The sequence below is a fragment of the Rosa rugosa genome, chromosome 5 (genome assembly GCF_958449725.1).
Source record: "Rosa rugosa chromosome 5, drRosRugo1.1, whole genome shotgun sequence".
NCBI classification, from domain to species: Eukaryota; Viridiplantae; Streptophyta; class Magnoliopsida; order Rosales; family Rosaceae; genus Rosa; species Rosa rugosa.
The window spans coordinates 12,230,950-12,239,376 of record NC_084824.1 but is presented as its reverse complement, the minus strand read 5'-3'; the positions used below and the strand labels follow the sequence as shown (position 1 = coordinate 12,239,376).

The 8,427-nt window shown below is 39.8% G+C and overlaps 1 long non-coding RNA gene across 1 annotated transcript; it reads right to left on the bottom strand.

Annotated features, from left to right (window-relative positions):
• Positions 1-6,392: 6,392 nt before the first annotated feature.
• LOC133712266 (uncharacterized) lies at positions 6,393-7,317 on the bottom strand. The gene is made up of 4 exons (XR_009847269.1): positions 7,300-7,317; positions 7,072-7,184; positions 6,710-6,737; positions 6,393-6,504 (listed from the first exon to the last, which is right to left on the bottom strand). It is a non-coding gene; the product is annotated as an uncharacterized LOC133712266 (long non-coding RNA).
• Between the last annotated feature and the right edge of the window lie 1,110 nt (positions 7,318-8,427).

Genomic DNA, 8,427 nt, shown 5'->3' with positions numbered 1-8,427 from the left:
AGTCATGGGTGCTTTCTTCCCTTTCTTTGACTGCAGCAAGCAACAATCATATTAAATGACATAAATTTGATCAGCATAAATGTCAAAATACATTACAAAGCGAATCTTAAATCTTACCATATTTTGGGAACTTTCTCCTCCATTAGTGTTAAGCCTCCTCTTCTTATCACTAGCAGGAGCAGTCTTCTTTCCCTTACTTGGCAAATGCCTCGGGTAGGTTTTCATATTGTGACCTTCTTGCCCACAATTGCTACACTTAAGGGATCTTTGTATCCTTTCAATTTTTCCAGCACCATTGATGACCACCTCTGAAGCATCCTTAATCTTTTTCGTCTTCGGCCTATCGGGCTGCCTTGTATATTGTGGAGGTAGGATACTTGGACCTTCACCCTTAGACCACATGTCCATGCTATTAACAGTCTGTATAGGGTTGCTGTAAATACTCATATATGTCTTCTTGAGATAGCAAGGTGCAACAAAGTCATCTGGTTCCTGCCTTATGCCATTAATTGCACAAATGGCATGCTTGCATGGGATTCCAGTTAGGTCTCATCTTCGGCAACTGCATGTCCTCAAACCAATGTCGACAACATTCTTGGTGCCTTCAATATTCTCAATCTCAGCTTGGCCGGCACCATTGAATGTTGGGATGCAGTCCTCTGCTGCCTTCACTTTATTCTTCTCAATGATGTTCCTTATTTTGGGGCATAAATTTCCATGGTATGCCTCCATTTTATCCCTTCTCTTATGAATCCTCCTCATTAGCTTCAGCCTTATCTCTTCCAACATAGTCATAGGTGGCTTACACCTTGCTTCTCGGATCAATCCATTGAAACTCTCACAACCATTGTTTATGAGCATGTCACAATCATAACCAGCAGGGAAATATGCCCTGGACCAATGTTTCGGGGGCCTCTCGGGCTCTGCAAAACAAAACAAAAAATTCATACATTAAAAGTGAGAACCATGTAGTGAAAAAGTACTGTAAATGATTTACCTTTCAACCATTTATAAGCATCCTCATCAAGGGACTTCAGCTCCTCCATCTCCTTCTCAAAATAAGGCAAAGTTGTTGCCTTTGGACACTTCCACATTTGATCCTTCATGACTTTTCCAGAAAACTTCTTGGTGAAGTTAGTCCACAAATGCCTTGCACAAAACTTGATCTGTGCAGATGGAACAACCTCTTCTAATGCAGGTTTCAAACCTTTTTGCTTATCACTTATGAATATCCAGCCTCTACCATTATTCTCATAGCTCAAATCCTTGCGCAACAACTCCAAAAACCATATCCAAGAGTCATTTGTCTCCAACTCAACCATTGCATAAGCCAATACCCATGAAGTATTATTAGCATCAATATCTACAATAGTTAGGAGTTGGCCACCAAAACAAGTCTTCAAATGAGCTCCATCCAATCCAATCAATGATCTACAACCAGCCTTGAAACCATTCTTCAGAGCTCCCAAGCAAATGTATAGCCTCTTGAAAACAAGTGCCTTGTCTGAGTTGTTGAAGTCACATTTAAGGTCAACTGTGGTTGCTGGATCAGCCCTTTGAAGTTCTCTTCCATAATCTGCCAGCCTTGCATATTGCTCCTTAATTGATCCTTCAACCTCTAACAAGGCAGCTCTATTTGCTCTGTAGGCCATACTCTTTGAAACTGCTGCCCTAATGCTTGCCGACATCGTCTTAGCTAAATTCTCTACACAATCAAACAAGAAGAATCAGTTAAAAATGTGAAACATAAACAACACTTAAGAGGAAAAATAACTTCAGAATATATACCTGGTCTTATGTCTTCATTTAGGGCAATTTGATCCTTGAACTTGGCTGTTAAGTATCTCTGCCTCACCATGGCATTGTTAAACTTCCTTGTGCACTTATGCATGGGATTATACTTCTTTATCATCAATGTGTCTTCATGTTGCATCTTGGAAGCAAACAACTCAAATAAACAATTGTCTTCCTTCCAAACAACCCTCAACCTCGTCTTATCATTCTTGATGAAAAAATACTCCCACCCTCCTTGGATTGCCTTCTCCCTCAATGCATCTCTCAAAATTTGGACATTTGCAAACTGCATCTTTAAATAGAAATTTGGTTGCTTCATATCCGTGTTGGCGTTGAATTCTATACCAACATCTTCTAATTCCCCATCTGAATTAATTGCATATTGCATCCTCTCTTCATTTGATTCACGATCCTTAAACATATCCTCATCACCCCCCATATCAAGTGTAGCTGACCCTAAATTGCTAGTTCCTACCCCTGAAGCTTTTGCCTTTGTAGCCTCATCCAAATCGGCTTCCTCTAACCAGTCATCCTCATCAGTACCATAATGCTCATATTCTTCATCATCAAACTCCGGATCATAATCACCATCATCACTTGTCTCCCCATCCTCACTCAACTCAGATCCGTGAACCCCGAATGTTTGAAGATAGTCCATCAAGTCTATCTCTTTCTCATAGTCTAATCCTTGCACACCACTAGCCTGCACACCCTCCTCATGTTTCTCATAGTCTTCATCTAGTACACCACTCCCAACTACCCCACTTGAACTACAACCTACACCAAAACCAGGATACTCCAACAGCAACTGTTTAAAACCTGAATCTTCTTCCAACAGTTTACTTTTGCCCTTCTCTTTTGCATCTCCTCCACCAGCACAGCTTCCTTGAGTAGCACACACATCCTCAATCTCTCTAATAATTATTCCCTTGCTTCTGCTTGGTATAGGCTCATCAGTCAACTCCTTGATGACACAAGTTGGCTGCTTCCTAGGCTCATCAGGGAGTTCCTCTATCACCACGCTACTGCTACCACCTTGACTGAACAAAAAATCTTGTAAATCTTCATACATGTAGATGTCATCATCGTCTTCCTCAAAAACTGCTTTAACCTCTATGTGGTCCAAGTATAGTGTAATAATCCTGAATTGGGGCACAGCTTTACACATTGTCATCACATCACGGTCTGTTTTCAATTTGGTCAACGCATTCTGGTCATCACCCACCCTATACCAGTAGTCAATTCGCTGCTCTGCATAGCCTGGATTAAGCTGCGTAACCATGTTATCCACTTCTACCAAGGACATCCTGTCCTTATCTACGTTATCGTAGAAATCAATCTTCCCTCCCACATAGTCTTTGTTCCTTATGCACCCTCCATGAACCACTTTCATGGTGAAATAATCTGGGTGTGCTGCACAAAAAGTAAATGATAATTATTAGTCGACCATGGTTAGAACCAGTAAACAGTAAACTTCTAAAGCATGCAACCAACCAACTTAGGATTCCAACTACTTATTATACTTGCCCATAAATAGGAAACTGCCAAACAGACTCTTTTACAGCCATATAATGATCAATAGCAAACAATTTAGGACCACAACAAACAATTCCATTGTGAATGCATTATTAAAAGCCAAACAACAATCAACTTTCAACATTGACAACACTCACAATATTAAAATCCAACCAACCATATTGAAACCATAGTTATTCATTCTGCATCTAAACTCCTCCGTACAAACTCAATTTTCATACTTTAAATCTCTAAACCACATACTCCGCAACCAATACAGATATAAACCCCATTTCTTAAATCCAACCAACCCATCTCAATAACCATGGTTACACTTTCTGAAGCTAAAGTCATGGTTACAAAAACAATTTTCAAACCCAAAAACCTAAACCCGAAACCCAGAAACCAATAAAAAAATAAACCCCAATTTTAAAATCGGCAAACCCTATAACTCGAAACCATAATCGACAAACCCTATAACTCAAAACCCTAAAACTAATACCAAATCCTTTATCAAGAGCTCAGAGAAAAACCCAGAAACCCCGAAAAGTTTAAAAACCCCAAAATTTTACCAAACCGTATAACTAGAAACAATCAAAAACTCGAAAATAGGAAGTAAACTAGTTCGAATCGAAATTATATGGTTCAAAACATAATTAGAACTCGCATTATTGTGGGATTTCATCCTTGCCGCCTTCTGCAGCTCGAGGAACCCACAAATCATTGTTCGCCATCCCAGCCACCGCCACCTCTATCTATTGGCCGCCAAAAACCTTCGATTCGACTCAGATTTTCACTATCGTACTCGATGATGATTGATTCAAGATACGAGGTATGAGATTATGGTAGTTGATTATCGGGATTAAGATGTAGGAGTGGTTTAGGACTAATTTTGAATTTTTAGGGTTTTTTGGGAGGAAATGGTTTTCGGGGTCGGGCAAAACGGGGTTGAATTCGAGTTGGGGCATTTCCGACATTTTACCGTCCAATTGGTTTACGTGGAGCTGAGTCGTGTCAGAACGTTTGCCACGTCACCCAACAAACGGATCCGTCAGACGGAATGGACCTTAAGTGTGAGAAATGAGAGATTAGGGACTATCCTGTTTAATTTTAAAGGTCAGGGACTAAACTGTTTTTCATGCAAAAGTATGAGGAGTAACAAGTATTTAGTCCTATTTATTAAATTCTATTTGGGGCGGGTTTGGAGGCTTAGTCCCCAATGGGGATGGGGACGGGGAATCTCCAGTAAATTTTTATTGAGGATTGGAGCAGGGATGGGGGTGGAGAATGACCTATGGGATGGGGATGGTATTGTGATCCCCATCTCCAACCCGCCCCATTGCCATCCCTAGTTCTGCTGATATTGGGAACAGTGTGCAATCAAAATTTGGAAGTGTTTTGAATTCAGGTATGAATGTTTAATCAACGTTGTCAACAAAATTTAAACAATTATGCTAAGTGTTAGTGAATGAATTTATTTAAAGAATTTCAAGTATTAATTTTGATGTAAATAAAGCTTAGTTTTATGTGAGGTTCGGATTGAAATATTGCATTGTGATTGTAGCTTGTGATTTGCTAAAGGTTTTGCGATTGCAGCTCTTTTTTTGTTTTTTTGTTCTCTTCTCTTCCCTTGCTTGGTTTAGTTATTTTTCTATCTTTCATAATGTAATAAGTGTTTTTGCACTTCAAATTGGAATCTATGATGTTGTTTGAATAATATAGTGTAGGGCTGGGCACGGTCCCAAACCGGCACTGCTTTTACAGGGACCGGGACCGGAACCGGCAAAGCTAAACCCGGACCGGACTTGCAGATGTTGAGAATCGGGACCGGCCTAAACCCGGACCGGTAATTGTTTTACAGGGACCGAGATCGGAACCGGGACCGGCAGTCTTAATTCGGGCCGGGACCGTAGTTGCAGATAACAGGGACCAGGATAAACCCGGACCGTGACAAAACTAGCCCGTTTTCAGGTTTCCGGTTCCAGTCAATCTTTGCAGCACTGCTGCATTTTGCTACTTGACCTGCTTCTGTTTAGAGTATAAAGAGTAATACAATATGATTCTATGAACTAGCAACAAGGCTGCAATGCTGAAAATAAAACCAATAAACCATTCTGCAAAGTGCAATCTGCACTAGCAGCAAGGCTGCAAATAAATCCATCTTGCAAATAACCATTCAATGATTTCAATCAACACAGTTACACAGCAAGTTCACCAACACATATTGTCTTAACAACATATTAAATTAAAAACCAAAACAATGTTCAACAAGACAACAAGTGAACAACCAAACTTCCATCAGTTCCATGCTGCCATGCAGCTGCTCCTCCAGTCCTCCGTCTTCAAATTTTTTTCCCTACACATTTCAGTTTAAAAAGACATTGTATTACACATTTATACATTATATAGTTATACATTTATACTTTGCACCAATACACTTGCTGACAAGCATTAAGGATTTAAGCCAACTTTCATTCAAATTTCTAAATTTCAAATGCAAACATTTCCACTGATAGATGCATTAAGCCAAAAATTGCAAACTCTCATGCTTTGGAATATGACTCTTTTTTATAGATGCTTTACAAAAGTAACTATAAAAAAGAGTCATATTCCAAAGCATCACAGATTCACATTACATGTTACTCTATAGACAAGAGAATAGATTCTAAAGAATTTCAATACTAAAAACCAAACCAAAGCAAACACACACATCCACATAATCAACTGCGAAATTTCAACTGTGAAATTTCAGTAAATGAACAACATCATACTTCTCCAATACAATAGAGTCTAGCAGTTGAAATTCTCAACGGATTTTCACAAATCAACAATAAAATAGCATATATACACATAACTCAGAACACGAACACATAAGCATGCAACTTCTCACTAAACTTTCAATGACAGCAAAGAAAACCTAAATCAAATACGAATCCAGAAAACAAAGTGATGCGAGAGAGATCAAAAATGCTAAACAATCTGAAAATAACGAACTGAATCGGAAAGAAAAATGATATTATTCGCAACAAACAAAGTAACGCAGTCCTAAAACACACACACAGAGAGAGAGAGAGAGGCATTATCAGAAGAATGAGGAAGAGAACGAGATGAGCGAAGAAGAAGATGAATCACAATTGGCCTTTTCGGAGGTGGAGCCACGGAAGATCCTATATATAGGGACTCCCTGCAAATTCACTATATGAAAATGAAACACCAGCGAGCAACAAAGAGTGAATGTCAACTAAACCAGGCTCAAATCTATCAGATCTAAAATATTTCAAAAACAAACTCATAAACCCCAACCAAAACCCCCCATGAACATCCAGTTCTGCAAGCATTTCAGCTAATTAACCAACGCAAAAACAAAAAGGGATTAGAGAGAAGGACGAAGCAATAGTACCTTTCTTGGCCAGAATCAAAATCAAAATCTGCATTTGAAAACCAAAAAAGTATATAAATTTCCGTCTGAGTACCAAAAAGCTTGAAGACCCATATCAGGGAATGCAAAACCGCACAACCACGTTTCTGTATTCAAACAACAGAAAAGCTAAAAAGCTCTCAGCTTTATCATCCCAGGCTCATATACACCCTAGAAATTGATTAAACTAATAGGCTAACTCAGAAAATCAAAACCCACCATCTCAATCAAACAAGATCATCAAAAAGACAGCCACTGCATTTTTCAAGTCAGGATTAACATGAAATCCATGAAATTTGAAAGACAGAGAGGGTTTTTGAAGGAGGAAAGAGAGGAAAAGGTACCTCAGCGCCGGCGTCGACCCAGGCTTGCTCGGAGGCGTATCGGACGACGGCGAGAGCCAGATCTTCCTCGGAGGTCAGGCTTCAAGCTCTGTGCAGCCGGATCTTTCTCTTCCCTGCAGAAAAAAGGCAAAGAATGAGAGACTGAAGAGACCAAGAATGAGATACTGAGAGCTGAGAGGCCGGACCGCCAGAGGCGACGTCGCGGAGAAGACCAGAGGTGAGGAATACCGATTTCTGGGGGCTGAGGAAGACCGGCTGACTGACTGAGGGCTGAGGATGAGGAAGATCGATTTCTGGGAGAGACCGAGAGAGTTGGAGGCGGACTGGCCGAGTCGCAGAGATGAGAGATCTGAGGAATTGACTTAGGATTTTAGATTTTAGGTTAGGTCTATTAACTAATCACATGTGATGGTGTCCATACTAACACAATATACTTCGAAAATAAACCTATAATTGGACGACACGTACCTAAGCTCGGGTTTTCCGGTCCACGCAGTCACCTCTAGTCAAGAACCGAACCCGGACCGTCAATTTCAGTTTAGGGACCGAACCGCCCGAACACACTTATTTTCAAGAACCGGGACCGGACCGCCACGCTGAGTATAGGGACCGAACCGGCCCGAAAACACTTATTTTCCTTCTAAAACCCGGCCCGAACCGGCCGGTCCGGATCGGTCCCTTCCGGTCTTTCGGTCATTTTTGCCCACCCCTAATATAGTGTATTTTGTATCAAGTTGATCTAATTTTTTTACAAGCTTATATATGTTAATACAGTGATGTCACCAAAGATGATGACTAGAGGAATGAAGAGAGTGTTAGAGCAATCTGCTGTTGAAAGTTATGAAACTGGACAGAGTTCAGCAAAGAAAAACTGAATCTGATCATGCTTCTTCTGGTGGAGATAAATGTGATCAAGTTGAATCAAGGAGATGCAAAAGAAATGGGTATATTTTATGTGTTCCAAAATATTGTTCTATGTAAATATTGTTAGCAAAAATTATTGTTTGTTTACAAATATAGATTAATTCATATTATTTGATTTTTGGTTATAGTGTCTCATGTACACTTTGGTCAAGCATCAAATCAATGTCAAAATGTCAGTGCATCTGAACATTGTCTGACACAATCTTTCACGCCCCGAATTTCGAATAAAGAAATTCGAATCCGAAACGCGATAACTTAACAAGCACAAGAAAACACATAGAAAATTATTCATTTAAACTATGCAACAAAACCAACCGAGCTCACCATGTCAATATCGACTCGTTCTTTAGAATCACATATTACATTACAAAAGAGTTTACAAATTAAACTGAATGACAGCTCAATGAGTAAACACACCCACCATACTCACTA